Source organism: Lissotriton helveticus, chromosome 1_2 (assembly GCF_964261635.1).
Source record: "Lissotriton helveticus chromosome 1_2, aLisHel1.1, whole genome shotgun sequence".
In the NCBI taxonomy this organism is placed as follows: domain Eukaryota; kingdom Metazoa; phylum Chordata; class Amphibia; order Caudata; family Salamandridae; genus Lissotriton; species Lissotriton helveticus.
In genome coordinates this window covers 224,528,361-224,553,513 of record NC_136058.1, presented here as the reverse complement: position 1 = coordinate 224,553,513, position 25,153 = coordinate 224,528,361, and positions in this window count along the sequence as shown.

The window sequence follows — 25,153 nt, the reverse complement described above, 5'->3', positions numbered from 1 at the left end:
GCCTGCTGACCCCAACACCTGTGACCACACTGTGATTTGCGGTCACCACTTGTAAGTCACACAACGCACCCCCGCCGCCCGTCCTGCACCACAGTCTGGGCCTACCGGCAGCAGCTCCCATCAACCGGCACTGTCGCTTGCACCGTGACCTGTCAGCACAGCCATGAGCACTGCCTCACTCCACACCGCAGCCCTGATCTCACTGATGCTGCTGGACGACAGTCACCGAGCAGTTGCCTGAACTGCAACCTGAGGGCACTGCGCGCTGCACTGCTTCGCTTCACATCACATCAGCGACGGTTGTCACGACCGGCCCGCACCAATGCGATCAGCCCCAACCTAAGGTACTGTTTACGAGTCTGCTGACACTAACACCGGCCTGCACTAAAACTGGTGTGGTGTCCTGACTAGAAGGAAGGGTCCCTATTTGGACAAAGGTGCAAATCATTGCTAACTAGAGACCCCCGTTTCTAACATTAGGCCTGAGATCCTTGGCCTGGTATTCTCTCAAACTCTTGCCTTCACTACTCCTTTTCACTGAATTTGTTTTTGTTGGTGTTGGGAGTATGCTCAAATTACCACTGCTAAAAAATGCTACAGTGCTTGTGCTCCCTCCCTAAATAATGGTAAAATTGACATACACCTAATTGTCCCATTTAATTTACTTGCATGTCCCTAATAAATGGTACTACATGTACCCAAGGCCTGTAAAATAAATGCTAATAGTGGGTGTGCCGCTCTCATTGCACCGCCCAATAAAGTTGCCTTTTAAAACATGTCTCAGGCCTTACACTGCAGGCTGTTGTGCAGGTTTAATCTGTCATTTCCATCCGTCAAATGAACCTTTTGCCAAGCTAAATCCTCCTTTTTAATCCATATGTATCACCCCTAAGGTAGGCCCTTAAGGCTCACAGGGCAGGGTGCCTTGTATTTAGAAACTAGTTCATGTGGGTTTAAGTTTTACAAGTATGGTAGTGAAAAATGCCTATTGTAATTCACTAACATGGGGTTCGTTAACTTGTTACATTTAACAGGTGACAACTGTGGACGAGGAGCAGATGGAAATATGCTGTTTAGACTCAAATGAATTTTAATTTAAAATAATCTTTAATGGTAAAGTTGGAATTTAAGTTACAGTTCTGAAAAAAGCACTTTTAGAAAGTTTGTGTTTTCTTCTTCAAGCCATTTGTGCCTTCTACCAGAATCCTGGGTCTGCTGTTGGGATTTGTGTACTCCTGCCAGGCAGCGAGAAGGAGGGGAAGGGTGTAGACAGGAGGGGCAATTCTGCCAACATGGTTGGGGACAGAGCTGGACCCAGCCCACACAAAGGACCATGACACGAGTCTTTAGTCACCATTCACTTCTTGAAGCCTTTACAGGGTAAGGGAAGGACTTTCCAGAACCAACTGTGAGGGTAGTGTAGGGAATCCTCCCACTTCAAAGCCTAGCACTAGGGATAAATATTGGGTCTCCAGAGCCACTCTTCAGAACACCTTTGGACATCTAGGCATTACAAGAGGATGGACTGCTCTACTGCTTGAGGCCTGTCTTGTCCCCATGAAGACTTGCCTGCTACTTGAGGCCTGCCCTGATCTCTGAGAAGGAAGACTGAACCTTCTCCCTTCATCCCAGGCTACCAGAGTGACCACAAGGGTCAGTAAGCTGACCTCCTAGTCTGAGCTACAGGGACTCAGCAAGATCCAGAGGCTTACCTACAACTACCCAGCTGAACCACTGACCTGCAACTGGACCTGTCTGATCCCTGCTGGCCTCTGCTAGAGTGAGTCCCTGGCCTCCAAGAGGTGCCTCCCCAGTTCCTGGACCCTTGGCTGGTTTCAGAGTGCGCTCCTTTGGAAAGAAAAAAATAGGTGTAAACCTGGTGGTTTGGGCTCTTCACGACCACAAATGGGCCCATGTGCAGTGAGACTGTGCTGCCCACAACGACCGCTAATGCAAAGCTCCAGTGATCCCGGCTCTTCATGCCACAGCGACTGCCAGCAAAGACCGGCAATGCAAGATCTGCACTACAGCACCGACAGCGCACATTGATGCAAACAGGAAGCTCCAGCAATGACCGTCCGCAACATCCTACCAGAACTTTTATGCTACAGCAAAAACCATCCACTATGCCAGGCCTGCTCTTCGCACTACAACGACAACCATCTGCGATACTCTCCCTGCTTCGCATGGCCTCCTCTAATGCAAATGGAACTTTTGCTGCAGACTTTGAGAAGGTAACTTTTTGAACCAGACTAACCTGGTCCCTATATCGGGCCTGCGATCAATCGTGGCTGGTCTGAACTTGTGACTAGCATAACCAGGTCACCAAAAGTGGTGCTGCAAGAAATTGGATTACTGGTTAAGGGGTGTGAAACCCTACTCTAGCTGAAACCACTTGGTGAAGTCACAAGCAAACCCCAAACTTGGCCTGTGCTCAACCTCCTTGTATCTTAGCTTAACTTTTGAGGCAATGTGTAAGGTATTTATCCAACAAAAAGAGATCAAGACCAAAACGACAAATGTCCAATCAGTATAACTGGAGATATGCAATTTAAAGATTTAAGTGAAGGTTGCACTAAAAAGCACAAAGTACCAACTGTAGTTATTTGGTCATGTCATACTGGGACAAAGACACAAGTTCAGGCCGACTGCGGGATGGAGCGTGGACCCACTGCAGGGACCCTCTTAGGCCCGCTGAACACAGTACCATAATACTGGTTGTAAAGTGATGCGAATTCCCCTGTCAAGGATGCGTCAGGCAGCAGAGGTGTTGCAGGGTCGAGGCAAGCAGATGCATTGCGTACTGGCGGTTCTGTGGAGCTGCTAAGCAGGATGCAATATCCTGGCATGCAGATGCATTGTGCAGCAGTGGCTCTGAGAGCTGCTTTGGACAAGTCAATGTCTTTGCGTAGAGATGGGTTGGCTCTGTTCATCTGCGATGACGATGAGAAGTCCTTGCATCAGGGAAGTCCATGCAGCAAAGACGATGCATCAGTTCCGAGGGTGATGCATTGAGCAGCTAAGGCGATATAATGGTTCTACGGGAGATGCAGCGCACCACAGAGGAGATGCATTGGTTCTACCGGATCCACAGAAGGGCTGGCAGAGCACTTTCAGGCGGACATCCAAGGGTCAAATGACTGGGATGGCACCACTTGGGATGCCAGGAATGACAGATGCCAGAGTCCAGGTACGAGGTTCAAGGTTGTTGGAAGCCTGTTTTGTCCCTAAGGCTTTGGATCAGGAGGCCAACCAACTAGCCCTCCAGGGCACTTGGATTATGGGTTGAGAGATGCAGGTCTTGTCCTTCTCATGAAGGCAAGAGGGGAGCAGGTCAACACAGCAGGAAAGCGATACTTCAGAGCAGCAGTCCAGCAGAGTGAAAGTCCTTTCAGCAGCCCAGCAGTCCTTCTTCCTTGGAGTGCCCAGAGGTCCAGAAGTGTACTGAATAGTTGGGGTCTGAGGTTCAATATTTATACCTGCTGCCTACTTTGAAGTGTAGCAAGATTCTAGAGGTTTTCACCCTCCTGAGTGTGACAGGCATTCCTCTTCCTCCCTGTCCTGTCCTCAGCTTGTCTGGAGTCACAAAAGCTAGTGACAAACACTTTGTGAGAGTGCTCAGGCCGGGCCTTTGTGACGAGCAAGTGTGGTAGGTGACAGTCCTCCCAACCCATTAAATCCTGCCAACACTTATCTTATCTTTGTCTCAATGCCTGGGAGCAATACAAAAAGACTAACTGCCAGCTTCACGTAATCATGTTATCCAGGACCAGGCTGCAGGCACCAAATAGGTTCAATAGGCGATTTGTGTTTTTGGGCACTATATATACCTAAATTTTTTCAATTGAATATTTTGGGGTTCCAATGATGGGATTTACTCTTTGCTTCTAAGTTAAGCCTGACTGTTGTTTCAAGCTACCAGAGGGTTAAGCACAAGTTAATGTAGTGACTTTTGTGGTTCACCTTGGCAAGGTTCGTGGTTGTTGCCTGAGTGGGGCTACCACCCCCCTCAATCAATAACCTGATTTCCGACATTAAAGGTTAAAGATACGCTATAGTTTGGTGAGGATGTACCATTTTAAATTTAAAAAAACCCTGCAAGTTACCAGTTATAGTTATCACAAGTAACTAAAGCTTGTGCCCTAAAGTAACTAGTATATCCTGCACCCCGCCATACACAGTGTTGGCATCAATAATGCCATTTCAGATATTACATTGATGTTATCAATGGTGTCATACAACGTCATGAGTGATGTAATATGTGAGGTAACTAGCAGTGCATTTTGTAGGCATGTGTGAACTTTAGTTGTTTTGTTAGCTTAAAACATCACTTTAACCTTTTTTTTATCAGTGAATTTCTATGTTTTTTAACATAACGTAAGATGTCCATTGTAGTGTATGGTGTGGGTTTAGGTGTCTGTGGCTATGCCCTGCGCTCAACCCTCTGTGGGTGCCCTACCACCTGTAGCCATCGCCTTCGACCACGCGTGGCATTTGGTTGGGTAGAGGGCCTGACCCGCAGCTAGGCCCCCGTGCCCAATCCACCGCTCGTGCATAACCCACAGAGGCCACACACTGCCCTGCCATACACAGCTTTGGTATGTGCACAGCAAGAGGTTGGGCACAAGGAGTGGTTATGTTTTTTTTTAATGTAAACTAAGATGCCCATTGCCATGTGTGGCATGGTTTTGGGAACAGGGTCAGCCAGCAGCCAGGTCCTGCCCCCCACATGGGTGCACATGACTATGTGATTTAACAAGATAAACGGTATCATTTTAAGTAAAGCAGACCTACTGACTGTCAAATGGTCAGAGCTCCAAAATATAAAAAGGGGCCTATTGACTTTACCAAGTGGGCAACGCATCAACATATATAAAGCAGACATTTTGTTTTTGCCAAATAGACACCATGAATTAAAATCAAATGTATATTTTATGAATTCACACAAAACAATGTTTAATAAAAATAATAGTATTTTTTTTAACAAAGCCTTATTAACAAAGTTTTTGGGGGTGTCCTTGTGCCCACCCAGGGTGCCCACAAGTGTTTTTAATGTTGAGTGCCATTGTAAGGGCACCAAGTCCCCCGCAGTCTTTGCTGCTGGCAGGAGCCAGATAATGTTTTACCCACAACAAGTCAATAGTTGGGATCTGTGGGAGGATCCCAAACACCACCATGGCTTCTGACAGCTCCCCAGCGGCATAAATCATGGGTGCGGGCAAGAGCTGGCTTTGTTGTCCTGGTTCCTAACCCCTGTCAGTTTCCTAGCCAACATCCACTGTGGTGCTGGGGTGAAAGCCAGTTCTCTTACTTTGCTCTTGCCTGAGTGGCAGCAGCTTTTGTTCTGTGCTCCCACCCAGGTAAGGGCAAAGTCGTGTTCCCTGCCCTGGAGAACGCAGGCAGGAAACACCTGCACTCATTAGGGCAAGGAACAGCATTGTTCCGGGGAATGGGTTTCTATGGACACTGCATGGATTGGCCTCCGATCCAGTCTATGGGTCGAAAAGGTCTTAGGGAGAGGGACCCCACAACCCCACCACCCCCTCTCCCCATAAAAAACATACCAGCCCCGGGGCATGTATTCCCCAGGGCCTTTGAGAGGATTGGTGAGGGGGCTGCACACTACCCTCCCCATAAGTATTCAATCAGCCTTGGGGGATGGCTTCCACAGGGCATTTATGAAGGCTCTGAGAGGAGAGCTGCATGCCACTCACCCCTAAAAATAACAGCTGTGATTTGCCAGTCCCAGGCCTGGGGTCTTATTTTTTAAATAGCGGGAGCCCAGCATTACTTTACTCACAGGGCTGGGGACTGAGTCCCCGAGTACTAAAATGGCTGCTAATACATTTTTGTTGATGTGGTGACAGCTTATCAGATCAAATATTTTTATCTGTTGGTTCCGGGGATCTTCTGCTATATGTTATATACATACATTTCAAACCTTAATTTCGTCAAAAGTAATGAATGGATTTACACCTACACACAAAAAGTGAGCTTTCTGGACCAAGATCTAGCTTTCTGCCAAATTTGGTGTAATTCAGCAGTATTCGCGGTATTATTTTTCAATTTTCTTAAGGAAAAATGAATGAGGAAAATTAGTTTTGTGACTCCCTGTTTTCTCAGCCTCCGCTGACTGATCATCCTGAAAGTTTCCAACAAGGAGCTGAGTTGAGTAATTTCTTCTTTCAGAAGGTGGGTTTCTTGCAAGATAATTATATGTGCGGGTGAATCCTTCAGGTACTGAAAAAACATTTCTCTCCTACTCTTAACTCGGAGGCCATTCATGTTCCACTATAAACATACGGGCGTCCTCATGAAGGATTAAATAAAAAGGCGCTTTGACTTCAGTGGAAAATGGACCATAATAGGGTTGACAGATGAATGAGAATGACTTTTTTTCTTTTTAACCCCTCTGTTCCCCCACTCATGCTAACCCCACACCACGCTTAAACCCCTCCCCTTCCACCCTGGAGAACCCTACCCCCATTTACCTGGACAAGTCCAGATTCTGCCTGCCGGTAAACCCCGCTCTACCTCATTTTTGCCTTATGGTAGTGCTAATACTGAGTAGATAGGTTTATACTATTAAAAACCTTAGTTAGCTCATCTATTCCTAATGTGGCTAAGTGTTTCGTGATGTGCACAATGTGAGTTTACTGGTGTAGTTACTTAACACAGCTCAATTTTTAACCCCCAGATTCTAGCAGATGTAATCCAATTCCGCGTACTATATCCTAGCAGAGAGTGAATTATTTTAGATTTTCTAGAAGATCATCTGCCTCCTGCACAGTTCGCACATTGTATATCTTGTTATTAAACATGATTTTCAATTGGGCTGGGAATTTAAGTTGGACAACAACCCCCAGTTTCTTGAAGTCTTTCATTCTCTCTCCCAACTCCCATTGATGATCCAAGGTAACAAATATCTGACCTAATCTCAAAGGTGAAGTCTCTCAATTTCAAAGGTTTCATTATGAGAGCAGCAGTTAGTTTTTTCTCTTTCAGTTCAAATGTAAGAAAATTGATTAGGATTTTCCTCGGTTTTGTTTGATTGGGATGTCTCCTAAAGGGTCTCTATGTATTCTCTGTATGTCTCGCCTTAGTTCTTCTTCCGATTCATCAATCTGTACCGCATCTTTAATGAGGGTACCAATAAAAGATTTAAGGTCCTCACCCTCTTTACCTTCCGGTACCTTCGAAAGGCGCAGATTATTGCGCCTAGAGTAGTTTTCCAACAACTCCACTCGGTCTCGGAGTGCGGCTTCATCCTTCTTGAGTGTGGAAATATCCTCTTTAACTGCTCCCAGATCTGATTTAAGTTCTTCCACAGAGTTCTCTAATACCATCGTCCTTGAGCTTAAGGTGTCAAACTTTTTCTCTACGGACTCGCAAAAAAATCTGATATCTCCCTGATTTGACTCAGAGATTGTGAATCTTTTTTAATATCAGATGCCATTGTGAGAAATAACAGTTCTATCGAGCTACATAGGGGGTCTATCCCCTAAGGCCACCCCCGCTCCCTCATTGTCACTCCTGGCACAGACCTTAACTACTCCCACAGAGACAGCTCCTTCAGAATTGGCTACATCAGTACCCATTAGTTGCCCATTTAAGCTTGTGGCCCCATTATCTTCTATATCTTCTGTAGCTTCTGGAAAACCAGACTAATTTAAATGAGCTGCTTAGCGAGTGTCACAGGTAAGTTAGCGGGGTTTGAAAGAGGACCAGAAGTGGGCAGAGTGGCCAGGCTGACATTAAGCAAGGGCAGGGTTGGGGAACTCTCTGATGTCAAGCTTAAGAGAGAGAGGGACTGCCTTTCCAAACCAGACTGACCACAACTTTCCCTGAGAGCTTCTTCCTGCTTTACCACATCCAAAACCTTTGGAAGAACTTTGAAATATGACTTACAGAAGAACCTTTCCTTCTTATACTTTTTGCGCCCTTCCCTTTGTACTCCTGATAGGGAAAATAACTTTCTTCAGTGTTTCCCACCAGCTTCCCACCAGGTAAAGCTTTATTTTCTGGGGGTGTCTTTATTGTATCTTTGGGTAGACGGCCTGCCCTGGGCTCCTGTTTATCGGGCTCCTGTACCGCCCAGCGTTTCTTGCTTTTTTTTGCTGATTTAACTATTGGAATTTTTAGCTGTTTTGCTCGTTTCAATCTGGTTAACCTCCCGCAAATTATTACTATTGTGGGCTGATTTATTAGAGACAGAGACCCCCTTCCATCTCAGGCAGTAAGGCGCAGAATAAGGCACAGAGAGCTTACCCAGACGAGGGCTTTCAGCGTTACCTTCACCACCCTTGAGCCTGTGTACTTGGGCCCCCAATACCTTGGCCGCCTCCCTCATTTTTCCGTCTTCAGCCAAACCTTCAATCCGGCATGGACCGCTGTTCGTAATGAAAACTTTGCTTTCCAATCTCTCCGACACCACGACTTCAGTGTCCCTCTCCAGCGTGAATGCGGCGGCACCCGCCACCTTCCCCTGTGCTGGCTCTGTCTGTAAAGCTCCCTGATACACCTCGGGAGAGAATGCCTCGGAGCAGCCAACGAGCAGCAGACCTCCAGCCCCTCCTTAGTTCCAGGGCAGCCACAAGACAGCGTGGGAGGTCTGATGAAGTACCTACACACATCCCCAAGTGTTTTAACCCAAGTACCAAGCTAACTAACTTTTGGAAATTATAATAAAAGTTTTACCATGACCACGTAAGCGATTTTAGCATTCTGCGTGACGGCAGAGCTTGAGAGCTGCCCATCCCGGCAAGCAGCCGCTTAGCTCACGGCCACCATGTTCTCCGCCCACATGAAAAATTACTGAAATATGTGGGAAGCTTAGGTGGGTGGAACACGGCCTCTGTTCCTGTCAATCGGCCAATGTTAGGGGGGTTCCTATCTTAATTAAAAGACAAGCAGATTTTAGCCTTTTGAATATTATGAGTGATGCATGGCAGATGGGTCATAGCTAAGATATCTGCGGAATGTATGCCCATCACAGTAGTTGGATATTATGGCCCTAATCAGGACGACCCCTCAACCTTAAAAACAATTTTTCTAAATCTGTTGGGGTTCCCGGATATGACAATCTTAGCAGGAGATTTCAATATAGTATTGAACCCCATACTGGATAAATCCCCAAGCAGCAAGGCTAATGTCCTGTCTAAATTTAGAGCTTATTAAAAATAGAGCTTATTAAAACTATGATGAGGCAAACTGTGCTATTCGATATCTGGAGGGAAAGGTCGGGCACCCAATTGTGGGTGTATTTCTATAATAAAAAATATAGACACAAATCCAGGATCGATTATATTTTAATTAGTAATGACTTAAGAGGCAACATCAAAGATATAGGCTATCTGACCCCCCATCTATCGGATCTTGCGGCAGTTTGGATGGATTTGGATCTTGCAGGGAATCCTCAGCAGAGGGTCTGTCATTTTATCGAACACTCCTCCTAGATGAGGATGAAATTGGTTATTTGTCCCAGGAGGTAAAATCCTTCCTAAGTATCAATATAGGTTCAGCTGACTCTTTTGTGGTTTAGGATTCTTTAAAATAATTTTTGAGGGGTTTAGTTACGAACAGGACTTCTTATGAAAACAGGCAGTATAGGGAGGAAATGTTATCTACAGAGCGTCAAATGAAGGAGGTGGAACAGGAGATCATTAAAGAAACTGATCAAGACCAAATTCAAATATTAATAGCCAAATTGGAATCCCTGAAAGCTTTTTTAGATAATGTAGTTCAGACTAGAATTTCCAATAGGTGGGAGGTGAGCAAGCTTGCTCATTTTGAGTATGGCGAGGGGGCTGGTAGATTACTAGCCTGGAAGGCCAAATCAGACAGAGTGCGTAACTTGATAAAACAAATAGATGTTACACACCAATACATCAACAAGCAAAGAAGAAGAGATAGGAGATGCTTTCCATGCCTTTTTTAAGGAATTATATGACGAGGATAATAGCATAGATATCACATCTGCAAGGGACTGGTTAAATCTGATCCATCTTCCAGTCTTGGAATTCACTAAACGAGAAAATCTAGAAGTGGCGATTTCACAACAGAAGGTTAGGAAGGCACTTCTCACCTGTAAAGCTGATAAGGCGGCAGGGCCTAATGGCCTTCCGGCCGAAGTTTAAAAAACTCTGGGTGAAGTGAAAACCCCATTCATGACCACTATTTTTAATAAAAATTCTGGTAGATGGGGCCAAACCACCCTCCTCGTGGGGAGAAGCTAACATCACTTTAATTTTAAAACAGCGTAAACCCTCTACAAATTGCGGGTCATATAGACCTATCTCACTTCTTAATTCTGATTATAAGGTATTTACCAGGATTTTGGCCGACAGGCTGGGAGCAGTTGCAGGAGATCTGCTGCATACCGACCAGAAGGGCTTTTTAAAAGGCAGAAATCTTTTTGATCTTACGCATGATCTGATAGGAGCAATTGATTTTGCCTCCAATTTTACTCTCCCTTTGGCAGCAATGACGCTAGATGCAACAAAAGCCTTTGATAGGGTTCATTGGAACTATCTTGCTGCTGTGCTTGAGAAATTGAGGGGCATATTACCAACGATTAGCGATATTTAACGCTAACGAGGCTTAGCAACGAATTTTTTAACGCTAAGCATCGCCGGAAATTATCGCAGAGATAACTTGCTATTAGCAAGGTTTATCTCAGAGGTGATAAAAATCCTCACGCTAACTGCCAAATGAGAGATTATCACTGGAAAACCAACGATAATCTCTCGAAGTTTGGAGTTAGCTTGATGATAGGGGCTCACAAACTTAGCCATGATATCCACCTTCCATAGGATATCATGGCTAAGTCAGGAAAATAGCAGGTGTAAAAAAAGCAGTGCTAACCGCGGTTAGCACTGCTTTTTTTATCACTAACCGGGTTAGCGAAATCCTTGATAATAGGAGAAATGTCGCTTAACAACATTTCTCCTATTATTTTTCTCTGGAACGCCCCCTTTGCATCTCATTAGAGATGCAAGGGGAAGCGTAGAGAAAAAGGGTGCTAACATGCGAATTTGCGTGTTAGCACCCTGTTGCTGATAGGGAGATAATTTTATCTCCGCTTTCTTGGCTTTTAAAGCCAAAAAAGCGGAGATAAATCCCTTGATAATATGCCCCTGAATTTTGGTCCAAAATTCTCTCGAACTATCAATCTCATATACAGTGACCCTTCGGCAAGGCTGGTGGTTAATGGTAAACTGACTAAACCCTTCAGCATTAAGGGAGGAACTAGACATGGCTGCCCCCTCTCTCCCCTCCTCTTTGTCTTGTACATAGAGCCTTTTGCTCAGTGTCTTAGGGAAGAGTCAGCTATTTTACCATTTAAGAGTGGCACATGGGAGAGGAAGGTAGCCCTGTATTATGCTGATGACATTCTTATTCTTTTGTCAGATCTAGAGTCATCACCCCCTCAAGTCATCAGTTTAGCCGAGGAGTTTGGTCGAGTTTCCGGTTATGAAGTTAACACAGAAAAGACAGAGATTATGACTTGGAACCTGCCGAAGGGTCGATACCAAACCAAAGACGAGATGAGGTACTTGGGAGTAAAAATTGTGCCTAATATAGAGAAGATAGCCAAGGTGAATCTCTTGAACAATCTAAAAGAGAGCTAAAAACTAATGAGATACTGGGTCCACCTTCCACTGACCATTTTAGGTAGAGTTAACTTGATAAGGATGACAATCCTACCAAAAGCAACATTCCTTTTTAATACCATTCCATTATATTTCGAGAAACAATTAATTGACAGATTTCAGCAATTTATCAATTCATTTGTGTGGGCCTATAAAGCAACTAGGATCTCCTGGAAAAAGCTAAGACGGAGAAGGGAAAAGGGTGGTCTTGCACTTCCAGATGTTCAGTATTATGCGTGGGCGTTTCAACTAACCCACTCGAAAATGTTGCTAAAAGCTTCAGATCTGTCAGGCAGAGGGAAGATGTTTAAAGCCATGTTAGATCAGGCGGGGCTTCCACTTGAAGGTTTACTTTTCAAATATGGTGACACATTTTTTTTAAAGAAAATAGGGCTGAAGGTTTTATGGGGCGCAGCCCAAATATGGGCCAGAATTAAAGCATTAATGGGTCTAGAATACCATTCAAGATTCGCTCCATTGTGGGATAGTGCAGGGGCACCAAGTTGCCTGAAAGACATGCTGGCCGTAGCTTTAAAAACAGCTGGGTTATCAACATGGGGAGACTTAGCTGCAGATGGTTCTCTTCTTCCTTGGGCAACACTTAATGAGAAACTGGAAGAGGGCATGTCCAGATTCAAATACCTACAATTAAAGAGCTGGTCCCAGAACCTAACAAAATCAATTGGCCTGGGGAATGCTCTAGAAGAACATCTTGTTAAAATGCTAGCAGGGAAGAAGGAGGTATCTTTTTTCTATTGGGCAATTGAGCAGGCCATTGATGGGGATTTTAGACTAGCAGGTGAGTTATGGGAAAACCCCATTCCCGAGGCAGATTGGGCTGAGCTATGGCAGACATCTTATAGCACTTTGTTCTCAGTTGTGAAGCCAGCTTGGCTGATAAGAAACCATTACTTCACCACAAATAGGGACTATCTATCCCGGTGTGACTTTCAAAGATGTCCAATGGCCCACCTGCTAGATGTAAAAAATGTAGCATGGAAAACGATCCTGACACACATATGTTTTGGACTTGCCCTGCCATTTCGGAATACTGGGAAAAAGTTGGGACTACCTTAAAGTCTATCTTAGGATACCCAGTACATATTACACTTAGCTTAATAATTTTTGGCATCCAAACTGAAATCACAGGTCCCAATAGAGGTTTTCTATTTTTTGCCATATTGCTGGCCAGACGAGAAATATGCAAGAGATGGGCTGAATCATCACCTCCCATACATTCGGACTGGTTTTCTTCTGTGTATAAAACATTTAAAACCGATCTGGCCAGATTAAAAAATAGCAAGAAGAGAGCCCTTTGGGAATGCCTGCTAAATTGGACTCCAGCCTAGACAGCCACTACTATTATGTTTTTGATTAATCATTCTTGTAAAAGAAAAAATATTTTGTCCTATGATTAAGCCTCATGGGAAGCTCTCAGATTGTGCTGGATCCTACCGTTATCACTGGGGTCTCAGGTTATGGTGATTTAAGGTGGGTTTCCAGCAACAGTCTTCGGTTCCTTGGAATCAGCAGAGAGCATGACCACCCTCTCATTAACAACGAGAGGTCAGCAACAGGAAGGAAGTCGGTACGCTACTGGTAGGCGGGCGACAGATTGATGAGGCGGTACCCCAAACAACCTACCTCTCCGAAGTGAGTAACAGTGGCGACCTTCAGATCTCCAATTAGCTGGGGTTAGAGGCGAATGAGGGTAAAAATAAATTTTAAAAAAGGAGCTGAGTTGATTGAGACTTTATTTAAGAGGATTCCTGAAGATTTGGCAAACGGCAACAATGTTAAAAGTAAACCAAAAACATCAGTTTTCCATGGAAACTTTGGTTTTATTACTACAAGTATCCGCCACTGGTAAGTTATGGGTAGGACTTTGTTTCAATAGCAAATATATTTTTTGGGTTTCCTAATAACTTTGGCACTGTTTGTCAAATCTTCACAAAGGTTTCCAGAGAAAATCCCAAAAAGCATGCCTTTTGTAATTTGGTGTAAATCCGTTCAGTGGTTTTGGAGGAATTAAGGTTCAGAATTCATGTATATATTATGCCACGGAGGATAGAAGAGCCCACAGATCTAAAGGTGATGGACCTGATTCATAAAGATAAACTTTTGTGTAAGTTTACTCCTTTTTGGTATGCACAAAATTGCAAGTAAGTTTAGAACTGCAGAGACTTGGCAATAGGGGCAGAGAACGCTGCACATAAAAAGGTGGGTAGGAGCAAGTGTTCTGATTGCCTGGCCACATCATAAAAGAAAATTCAGCATCCATTACAGGACTCAGGGACTTAGTTTCCTGTCCTGATTATGTTTTATAAAACATATATGAAGGGGCAAAATAGTTGTTTTTTTTTGTAATTTATTTTTATTGCAAAGTTATATGGCATTATCATCGCAGTACATGGAAACACCTACAACCCTGAGGCCGGTTTACATCATGGGGCAAAGAAAAGTACAACAGAGACCTTATAGCCTCGTCTGGTTGTAGAGACGGCTTCAATCAACAGGATGATCGATCGCGTGGACGGAATGTACTTCACAATTAAAACATAATTTGCTTTTTAAATTTTTTGCGTCTGTTACCAACGTAAACTTAAACCAGAAAACAAAAACAAAATTAGTACTATACAAAACTGCACACAAGAATCAGTATCGTAATGGGTTACTCTTAGCACGTTATCTAGCATCGAAGACGTCTTGTAAGGGACCAATCTTGCGAACCTTTCAAAGTCACATCCCACCCACGCCCCCCTCCTCCCTCAAGTCCCCCCGCTATGCGGTGCATCCCTCCCTGTGCACGTAGGGTGTCCACCCCTGGTCTCAACCCCTAATCAGTATCTCCCTCATCATCAGATCCTTCGAGGTCCTCATCTGCCAGTGGCTCACAGATATCTCCCCTATATGAGTTCCACGGTTGCTAAACCCCATTCCATTTGCGCGGGTTATTTCTTAGTTTATAGACTGCCCTTTCTGTCAACATAAGCATATCCATGTTCTTGATCCATTGTGCCAGCGTGGGGAGATCCGCCGTCCCCCATTTTTGAGCGATATCTCGTTTGGCCGTGATAAGTCCTATTGTGGTCCACGCCCTCTCATAGAAAGTAAGATCTGTAGGTCCCCATACATTCAGTAGGCACAACCTTGGGTCCATTGTAAGTGAGGTGCGGAGTGTTTGTGCGATAGTGCGTAGTATTCGCTGCCAAAAACCAACTATGCGCTGGCAGTCCCATAGTGTGTGTATGAACGTGCCCTCGTCCCTGCATCCCCTAAGACAGTACGGATGATCCGCTCTCTGCAGTTTGTGTAGTGTTGTGCGGGTGTAATAAATCCTATGTAAAATTTTTAATTGTACCAAGCGAAATTTAGATGATATACCCGCCTCACGTGGCGACGCCATGGCTGCATTCCAGTCGGACTCATCTAAGTCTCCGACGTCAGTTTTCCATTTGTCCTTCAACTTTTGCAGCGGGTCAGGTACATTGTTGAGTATTTTACGGTATGTTAATGAGGTTGCGCCTTCCTGCATGAAATCTGTGAGGAGACGGTCCTCTAGTGGGGAGGATTCGGGTGGAGATGTATCAGGTGGGACTGCCGCCTGTAAGGCGTGTCTGATCTGAATGTATCTATACAGTTCGCTATCCCTCAGTTTGTACTGTTCCTGAAGGGTCGCGAACGAGATCACTCCCTCTCCAGTCCACATATCTCCCACGGTCGAAATCCCAATGTTGTCCCACTGAGTGAAGCCCTTAGTGCGCTGTAGATGACCCAGCGCTTTGGTGTCCCACAGAGGCGTGAGCTTTGTGATGATCCCTCCCCACTGTAACCTCGTTTGTGCCTTGTACCACAGTTGAACGGTGTGTTTAGTGGGCCCTACGAGTTTCGCCGCAATGCCCCGGTGATACAGAGGTGCCAGTAAGCTATTTGTGCCCAGTTGTACCCTGTCTGCTTTGAAAGCCGGGTCCTCCTGCGGGGCGTGCAGCCATTGGTTTAAGGTCTTAAGTTGGGCGCCCAATAATAAAATTGCATGTTAGGCAGTGCGATGCCCCCATCATACCAGCCCCTATTCAGCTTTGCGTGCGAAATCCGAGCTGGCCGGTTCCCCAGAGTAAACTCGAGATCTGCGCTGTTACTTTCTGCAGGTAACCGGCAGGTACCAAATACGGGGCATTTTCAAGGACGTACAGAAATCGCGGCAGGGCCATCATTTTAAACAATGCTGCCCTGCCCAGCAATGTCAGCGGGAGTTCTTTCCAGTGTTGCACATCGCTTCGGAGTCGGGACAGGGGAGGCAACAAGTTGAGTCTAGCGAACTCCGTTTCATCCCGAGTGATGTGGATTCCCAGGTATTTGAAGGAAGAGGGAGCCATCCTCAGTGGACAAGAGTCCGGCAGTGGCGGGAGCGGCCCCCTGAGCTCAAAAAGTATCGACTTCGCCCAGTTGATGGTATAGCCTGATACTCGCCCATGTGAGTCGCAAATTGCTAGGAGGTGGGGCAAACTATGTTCTAGGTCTGTGAGGTATATCAACATATCGTCCGCGTACAGGGACACTCTGTCTTCCCAATGCGAATCCCATCGTATCCCCCTCAGAAGTTGCGTAGTACGGATAGTGACCGCCAGCGGTTCCAGGACCAGAGCAAAAAGGAGAGGCGAGAGTGGGCATCCCTGTCGCGTACCCCGTTTTAGACATATGGTCCGTGAAGTGTGGCCATTTGCCATTATCTTGGCTGTAGGATCCTTATAAAGCATCCTTATCCAGGAGATAAAGACTGGGCCAAAGCCCATCCGTGTCAACACCGCGAAGAGGTAGCTCCACTCCACTAAATCGAACGCCATTTTGGCGTCCAGCGATAGTATCGCTGCCGGTTCTTGTAACAGTGAGAGTCGTGCCACAACTCCTTTTACCCTGCGAAGGTTAAGGGCCGTGCTTCTATGTGGCATGAAGCCGGACTGATCCGGGTGGATCAGTTGACTTAAACATGGTATAAGTCTGTTCGCCAGCACTTTCGCTATTATTTTGGCCTCCGGGTTAAGATAAGAAGGGAAATAGGCCTGTATGATTTACAGTCGTTGGGCGGCTTACCCGGTTTCGGGATCGCGACAATGGTCGCCATCCGTTGGTCTGCGGGTAATATCCCTTTCATCCTACTCTCCTCGTACATGTGAAGAAGGGGCGTACTCAGCGACTCAGACATAATTTTAAACCATTCAATGGGCACCCCATTGGGACCCAGAGCCTTACCCGAGTGGAGGGAGTCAATGGCCGATTTAATTTCATCAATCGTTAAGGGGGCATCGATATCCTTCGCCGCCTCAGTCGTTAAGGACGGCAGAGGCACATGTTCGAGGGCGTCTCGGGCCTCGTCCTCTGTCACTACTATCGTTGGAGTGTATACTTCATGGAAGTGGTCAGCCAGGGCTTCTACGATATCTTCCGGTCGTGTGTGTACGTTACCATAAGAGTCTGCAATCTGTAGTATGTTTCTACCCCCCCCATGTGTCCTGTCCAGCCATGCCAGGAGTTTACTAGCTTTATCCCCTATGTCATAGACCCTGTGCTTGGTCGCGGCAATGTCCGCCATCGTCACTCTCCTCAAGTGATCTTTGAGGCGACGCTGGTGTATCTGTAGGTCATGAAGTGTATCTTCCGATGGGTCTGCCATATGGGCGGTGTTGGCCCTCTCGAGGCCCAACTCCAGTTCCAATGCCTCCCTCCTGTGCGTTTTTTTGTGATACGTTATCGCTGCAATAGCCTGACCCCTGAACACTGTTTTGTAGGCCTCCCACAATATTGAGGGGAAGTCCACCGAGGACTGATTCTCTTCAAAGTATAGCCGGGTTGCTTTCTTTAGGTCTTTACAGACCAGCGGAGCTTTGAGATAACCCGGGAAGATCGGAAACATTCTCCTGCATTTGGTGCCTTCACTAGTTACGGTTAGGGTGATTGGCGAGTGATCCGAGATGCCTCTCGGCTGTATCGCCGCCTCGCTAATGCTTAGGAGACCGTTACTCAATGTGAAAAAGTAGTCTATCCTGGAAAGACTGTTGTGGGTCGCTGAGTAATAGGAGTGGTGTTGCTGATCTGGGTGTAGTGCACGCCATACATCCACCAAACCCTGTGCTTCTAGAAAGTTCTGTAGTTTGCTAGGGCCAGGTGCTTGCGGACGCGCCGGGAACCGATCGAGGGTATTTGTGAGTGTCATGTTAAAGTCTCCGCCCACAATCAAGTCCCCGTCAGGGAGCTCCAGCAGGAATTTGCCGAGGTCCGGTAGGGCCACTGAGTGCAGCGCCGGCGGAATATAAACTGAGACCACATTTAGCAGTCTACCCTCCCATTGACCATGTACTGCCGCGAAACGGACCTGATCATCTATTTTTGTTGATTTCACTATGTATTGGGATGATTTCCTTAGCAATATGCCTGTGCCCCGAGACCCTGAGGTAACGTCAGCGTGTGCTATCATACGGTACCCCCTCCTATCCAATGCCCGTGTGGCCGCCCCCAACAAGTGTGTCTCCTGTAGGAGAATCAGGGTGGGTCCCCGCCTCTTAATGCCTTGCAAAACCAGGCCCCGTTTGATCTTGTCGCCCAATCCCCTAACGTTCCATGACATGATTTGCAGCGGGGTTGGTGTGGTGTGGTGGTCAGTTCCGGCCATAGGAAGGGTCGGAGGGTGGGCCTAGGGGAGCCCGTTGGACAAAGTCCCACACCATTATAATGGAGGGAGCACTATAGACCGCGGGGCTTTCGCTCCATGAGTGAGGTGGCGTATGGGGACGAGTATGAGGCAGAAGTGACTTCTCCCACCCTCCCGCCATTTGACTGTCTCAGTGTCGTGCGATGCCTCCCATGTGTTGAGCCATGCCAATGAACATGTGTGCGTACAGTACTAAAACATTCAGGACCAAGTGGTCCCAAACTTTAACCATTCTTGAACCTCCACCCACCCCCCTCCCTGCCCCCCTGCTACACGGACTCCAAACTGCCCGCCCCCCCAACTGAGCAGAGTGCTTATCCCTACCCCTAAACAGTATACTTGCGTGTTGGGGTGAGGGACTCTCCGCTGCCAGCGGCCTCTCAATCACACCCTCGGAGGTCCATCACCCAGTGTCCAATGGCGGGAAGAGCGTCTGAAGCATCATAAGTCCAGTATGTTATAGAATCCAGGAGATCATTGGTCCTCATTTTCCTCTAGTCCGCCCTCTGCACCCAGAGACGCGCCGCTTTCTGTGTCCCCTCTCGTCATCTGGGAGTCCGGATGATTTCCCACATTGTGGCCCTTTGGCGCCCGGTTGGTCCGTCGAGGGTGGCGTCCCGGTTTCCACCCCTCCAGCCAGTCCTGCACCGCCTCCGGATCGTCAAAGAACCAAGTTTTGTTTTCCGCTACAACCCTGAGTCTCGCAGGGAAGAGCATGGAGTATGGTAGTTCTCGTGATCTCAGTTCCTTTTTGACCTCAAAAAAGGTCCGTCGCCTGCGTGCGACGTCTGCCGTATAGTCGGGGAAGAAGGCAATGGTAGAGTTCTGGAGTTTAATGGGAGGGGATGACCTTGCTGCCTGCAAGACGGCATCCCGGTCGCGGAAGTTGAATAGGCGGGCCACAATGGGTCGTGGGGCTGCCCCCGGCTTCGGCTGACCACCCGGCACGCGGTGGGCCCTTTCCACAGAGAAAAAGGTGGACAATCCTTTCGGTTGAAGTTCGCCCGTGATTAAGCTCTCCACGAACAGGTCCATAGCTCTCGTGCCCTCCGATTCCGGCACGCCAATAATACGGATGTTGTTCCGCCTAGAACGCCCTTCCTGCTCATCAAGCTTCCCACGCAGCAGTTTGTTGTCTTGTGCCAGCTTCCCCATTGCCTGCTGAAGTTCGGAGACATCATCCACTAGGGATTTTGTAACCACCTCCATGTCTTTAACCTTTTCCGACATCTTGTGCAGGTCGGCTCTGAGCAAAGTGACGTCCGTTGAGATTGACCCCACCGTCGTCTGTAGCAGGGCCAGAGCATGCATCACATCTTCCAACGTCGCCCTCTTACCTCCCGGGACATCTGTCGGTTTGCCCCCCGCGTCTCTCACCGTCACTGGGGAGGCGGGCGATTTTTCAGGCGTGTACCGGTCTATACGGGTCTGTGTGGCCCCGCCCTAGGTTCCTTTTCCTGCCATGCCAGTAGGTTTCTTGTTTTTCGGGCCTCTCAGCTCCAGGTTGTCCGGAATGTTTCACCCACGTCGGCCAGAGAGTGGTGGCGGAGTCCTCAACACTGGGGCCAGGCCAGGGTGTCTCCCACGCACTCACCGATATGGACTGGTTGTCCCCCTCCGTGCACTCAGGGGATCGGGTCTGAGCCCCAAACCGGGTGAAGACTTTCGCCAGGCACAACCCCTCGATTTAGGCACTTGCAGGGTGTTCCGCAGGGCGGAGTATGCCGGCGGTCAGTAGTTACGCGGCAGCGTCCCTGGCTCCGAAGATGGCGGCTGCCCCTCACCCTCTTAGGCTCCCCCTGCGCTGTGGCCGCCGGTCGGTTTTCGTGCCGGAAGCACCGATCACAGCGCAACCGGCCAGTCACCTCTCTCCGGGTCGCTGGTGGCGCTCAGTCTGGCCGTGTTACTTTCGTGTCGGCAGCCGGTCTATGCGGCCTGCGGGCACTTCCGGTCCAGGTCCCCCGGATCAACTGCACTTCCTGTCGGCCACTCGTCCAGGGAAGGTCCCGGTTCAAGTGAGTGAGGTAGGCCAATCCGTAGCTGCGACGTTTCTCGTTTCCCGGGCTTCGGATCCGAACGTCGCTTCTCGCTACTTGCTCCGCCCGGTCCTGGGTGCTGAAACCCTCCTGTAGGGCTCGAAAAGTGTGGCAGATGATGGGTCGGATAGTCGAAGAGGCTGCTTCAGCTGTGGAGCTCGTCCCTTATGCTGCCGCCATGATCGGCTGCTAGCCACGCCCCCAAAATAGTTTTTTTGATGTAACGATCCCACAGGACTCCCTCAGATTTGTGGAATAAAAAAAGAAAGCTCTGGCCACCATTTTTTATTTTGTTGTGTTGACACCCAGGTCCTCCAGTGCCTAAGGGTAATTTTTATCAAATACTTGGGGAGGGGGTGTGAGTTGGGCCCCCTTTCTGAGCCACTGATAGGCCCTAGGAACCCATCCCTCCTAGGGCTGAATGCCAATTAAAGGGGAAGGGGTACCAGGGAGGTGTGCCTGTCTATCGGAGCTGTTTTTAAATTGATTAAACTGTGCTTTTAACTTTCCTGCTGCTATTTTGTGCACTCACCCACTTGCTCTGTGTCTGATCGAGACGCCCGGTCCCGGGCTGATTGTTGTGGAGGGGGCCCCGAACACTTTGAGGGAAGTACTCACTTCCGGCTCGTCGGATAGCCGCCATCTTGGCCGGCGGTCTAGCTGTCAGGACCTCCCTTGCCTCCTCAGGTATTTAATCGGGCTCGATTTAGGGGCCAGGTTGATACCAGCGAGGTGTGCCTGTCTATTGGTGCTGTTTTTAAATTGATTAAACTGTGCTTTTAACTTTCCTGCTGCTATTTTGTGCACTCACCCACTTGCTCTGTGTCTGATCGAGACGCCCCGGTCCACCGCAGCCATTCGGGCTGATTGTCGTGGAGGGTGCCCCGAACACATTGAGGGAAGTACTCACTTCCGGCTCATCGGCTAGCCGCCATCTTGGTCGGCGGTCTAGCAGTCAGGAGACGGTTTCTTGGAGTATTTAGAAGGGCCATGATACCAGAGCGCAGCGGACAAGCGCAGCGGGCGCGCCGGCAGCGCGCTGAAGGCGTGCCAAAGGCAAGCCCGCCTGCGCCTGTCCGTGCCGGCACGGGCCCAGGGACCAGGCACTATGGTAAAATCTTTAGCTACTCCTCTATGGAGCTTCGCTCATTAAAACATTCTAGCCTCCCCAGCCTAGACCCAGATACATGAACCTGTTTAGTGGCTAACAACATCCTCCTCTCCCCGGCGGGCCTTGTCTCCCCTCTTACACCAGAACTTTGTTTTCCTCCCATCAGAAAAACGTCGATGATCAAGGACTCTACTCTCTGCTGTCTGTATCTGAACACGCGGTCCTTGGTAAAACATCAATTGGACATTTTCTTACTCCTTATTACAGATAAGCCCGATATCCTGCTCATTACTGAAACGTGGCTTACCCACGATTCTCTGCCGGATGTTCTTGCAGCCCTCCCCTCTGACTACTACATACTGTCAGCGAACCGGTCTCCGGGGAAGCTGGGTGGTGGTGTTGCAGCCATTATCCACAAGGATCATAAGTTTACTATTCTATCTCCCCTGATCCTGCCGGACATAGAGAATCTTGTAGTAAAAATCGACACAGATAAAGGGACTATGGTGTTGGCACTTATTTACCGCCCCCTTACGTAATGCCCACTTTCCCGGTCTCATTAAGTGATCAACTGGCTGGCTTAGTCATCAATTTCTCACAGGTTCTGTTGGTTGGGGACTTAAATTACTGGTTCTATGACACAGCGGGAGGGCCCCAAGCTACCGAACTCTCTGAGCTTCTCTCTCACTTGAACTTCACTCAACATGTTTGGACCCCCACTCATGAAAAAGGACACATCCTGGACCAAATTTGGTCCTATAATGTACCTTTGTCTAACCACAGCAAGTCCATGTATCTGGTCAGATCATTATATAATTCAGTTCTCACTTACTCTGCATGGCCACTCAAAAGCCTCCATCCCAGTGGGAGGGGTAACTAGGAAATGGAGATCGCTGAATAACCAGGATTTTCTGAGTTCCCTGACCAAATCAATCCTTGCTCCCGGCCATAACCTTAACCTCCTGGCAGCATGTAATGAACATGTACCCCTCACTAAATTCTCATGCGCTCGCCGCGTAGATGCTCACAGATGGTTCCCGGCTGACCTAAAGAAACAAAAATTGGAACTGCATCAACACGAGAGGAAATGGAGACACGGGTACTCTGATAAAGACAGGGTGTTATATACGACTGCCCGTAGGAAATACAAGAACACCATATTAACCACTAAGGCAGCATTTTTCTCTGAGAAAATCTTAAATGCTCAAAATAAATTAAAGGACATTTTTAAGGTTGTGAATGACCTTTGCAACGATGAAAGAACTTCTCCTCCCCAAGTCCCGACGCAAGAGCTTTGCAATTCGCTCAATGACTTCTTTATGGACAAAATAGTTACCATCAAAGAAAGCATACCGGAAAGGTCTAGTATGGTCACCACAGAGGATACCCCTAGGAACCTCTTTGAACTGGATGCTATCCCCCGATCGACCATTCAAGGCTAGTTGAATTGATGACTCGGGTCAAATCTGGCTCACCTAATGATTGTTGTCCCCCTCACGTCCTAAAGGATGTTTTCTCGGCACTACCACTTAGCATACTCCCCCTTCTTAATGAGTCACTCGCACAAGGTAGGGTTCCCGGTGCTTTTAAAAATGCGACGCTGGTACCGCTTATTAAAAAACCTGGGGCCGAGCCTGCCAATCTTGCTAATTATCGGCCTATATCCCTCCTTCCATTTGGAGCAAAAATCCTGGAAGCTCACGTGGCTAGATGTATCTCCAATTTCATCAAACTATTGGATTACTTGGAGCCTAATCAAGCCGGATTCCGTCCGGCGCACTGAACTGAGCCCATGATTCTTGTGGTCCTGGACACTATGAGATCCAATGCTGATAGGGGTATCCATCAGGCCCTAGTGCTCCTGGACCTGTCAGCGTCGAACAGGCCGGCCTGCGGGGCTCTGCTTTTAGCTGGGTGAACTCCTTCCTGACTGACCGTACTCAGGCGGTAAGGCTCAGGAACTTTATTGCGCCCAAACTGGTTACTACCTGCGGTGTCCCGCAAGGCTCGTCATTGTCTCCACTCCTGTTTAACTTATATCTTAAACCCCTATTACACTCTTTAAAAAACAGAAAGGTCACAATTTTTAATTATGCCGACGACCTGCAATTAATATTCACATTGGACGCCCCGGACTCTGCCACGGAATTCCAGGCTACTATGTTGCACATCCAGTGGTGGATGGAGTTGAACCATCTAAAACTTAACCCAGGGAAGACAGAACTGGTGCTCCCTGGCAAAAGTGAGGCCAGCTGGGGCCTCCACTTCTGGCCGTCAACAATGGGGTCACCTCCCTCTCCTTCTCCCTCGGTGAAAAGCCTCGGGATTACCATTAACTCAGATCTCTCTCTTAAAGGACAGGTGGGAGCTGTGATCTCCTCCAACTTCCATCAATTGCGCAAAATTTAAAAAATTGCCCATTTGCTTACCCATTCCGCGCTTATACATGTGGTGCTTGCTTTGGTTTTATCCCGACTGGATATCTCCAATTCCATCTATTTAGGAATATCCATATTTTTGTCAAAGCGCTTGCAAATTGTCCAAAATCAAGCGGCCAGACTCATTTTCAAACATCCTAATTGGAGATCGGCAAGACCGTTGCTGGCCGACCTCCATTGGTTACCTATTGTTCAATGGGTGACATTTAAAGTAGGATGTCTGGCTTTCAAGGCCCTGCACGGGAAAAATCTCAGGTTTATCAACAGCATGATTGTGAAGCATGAGCCTACCCGTAATCTTCGCTCAGCCCATCTTTCTCTGCTTACCTTACCCTCCTTCAAACGGAAGCGACAGGGAGGGTGTCGATTTGCTTATCTCGCCCCGAAGGTTTGGAACACTCTCCCTTTGACAATCAGGAGTTGTACAAACCTTATGGAGTTCTGGAGAGCCTTGAAGACATGGCTATTTAAGCAAGCATCCGGATAGGTTATCTGCCGTCAATTTTCCTCACTGTCAGTGCCATGAAACCCATGGGTGCCCGTGCGCTTATAAATTTTGAGTAACATAACATGACATATGCCAATCTCCTTGAGCCATTTTGGGCCCCGGGGACCCCATCCCCCTGGGTAGATTTGTGAAATAAAGGGAGGGGGCACATGTTCCAATTCAACTAGCCACTGTAGGGCCCTAGGGACCACATCTCCAGGGCCGCATTTGTACAAAAGGGGGAGGAGGCCGAGAACCCCTTCCCCATGCAAGTATCTGACCTGGGTACTCCATTCCTGGGGCATGATATTACAGTATCCAGAGGGTCTACCTACTGGAAAACTGTGGTTAGGGATAGTGCGGGCTTACCCTGCCTGCACTCTCTCAGGCAGGGAACTCAACTTTTATCCTGCCAGTGGCAGCAGTAAAAGAAAATGATGCTCCTGCATGGGCAAGAGCAAAGGAAAGGTGTCAGCTCCCACCTGCTTCCAGTATGGTGCTAGCTGGAGGGCTGGCTAGGGTCATGGGGCCCGCAGGGCTCTTCCTGCATCCCCTAACAATTCCCAGCATTTGGGAGCCAATGGTGGGCACCAGGACATCCACCCATAATAAGAAAAAGATCCGCTCGCCCCAGAAGGGGAGCCGGCTGGGGCCATGGTGGTCCTGGGGCTCTCCCTGCTGCGCCCATATATAAAAGGAGTGTGGGTGCCCCACCCTCAATGGA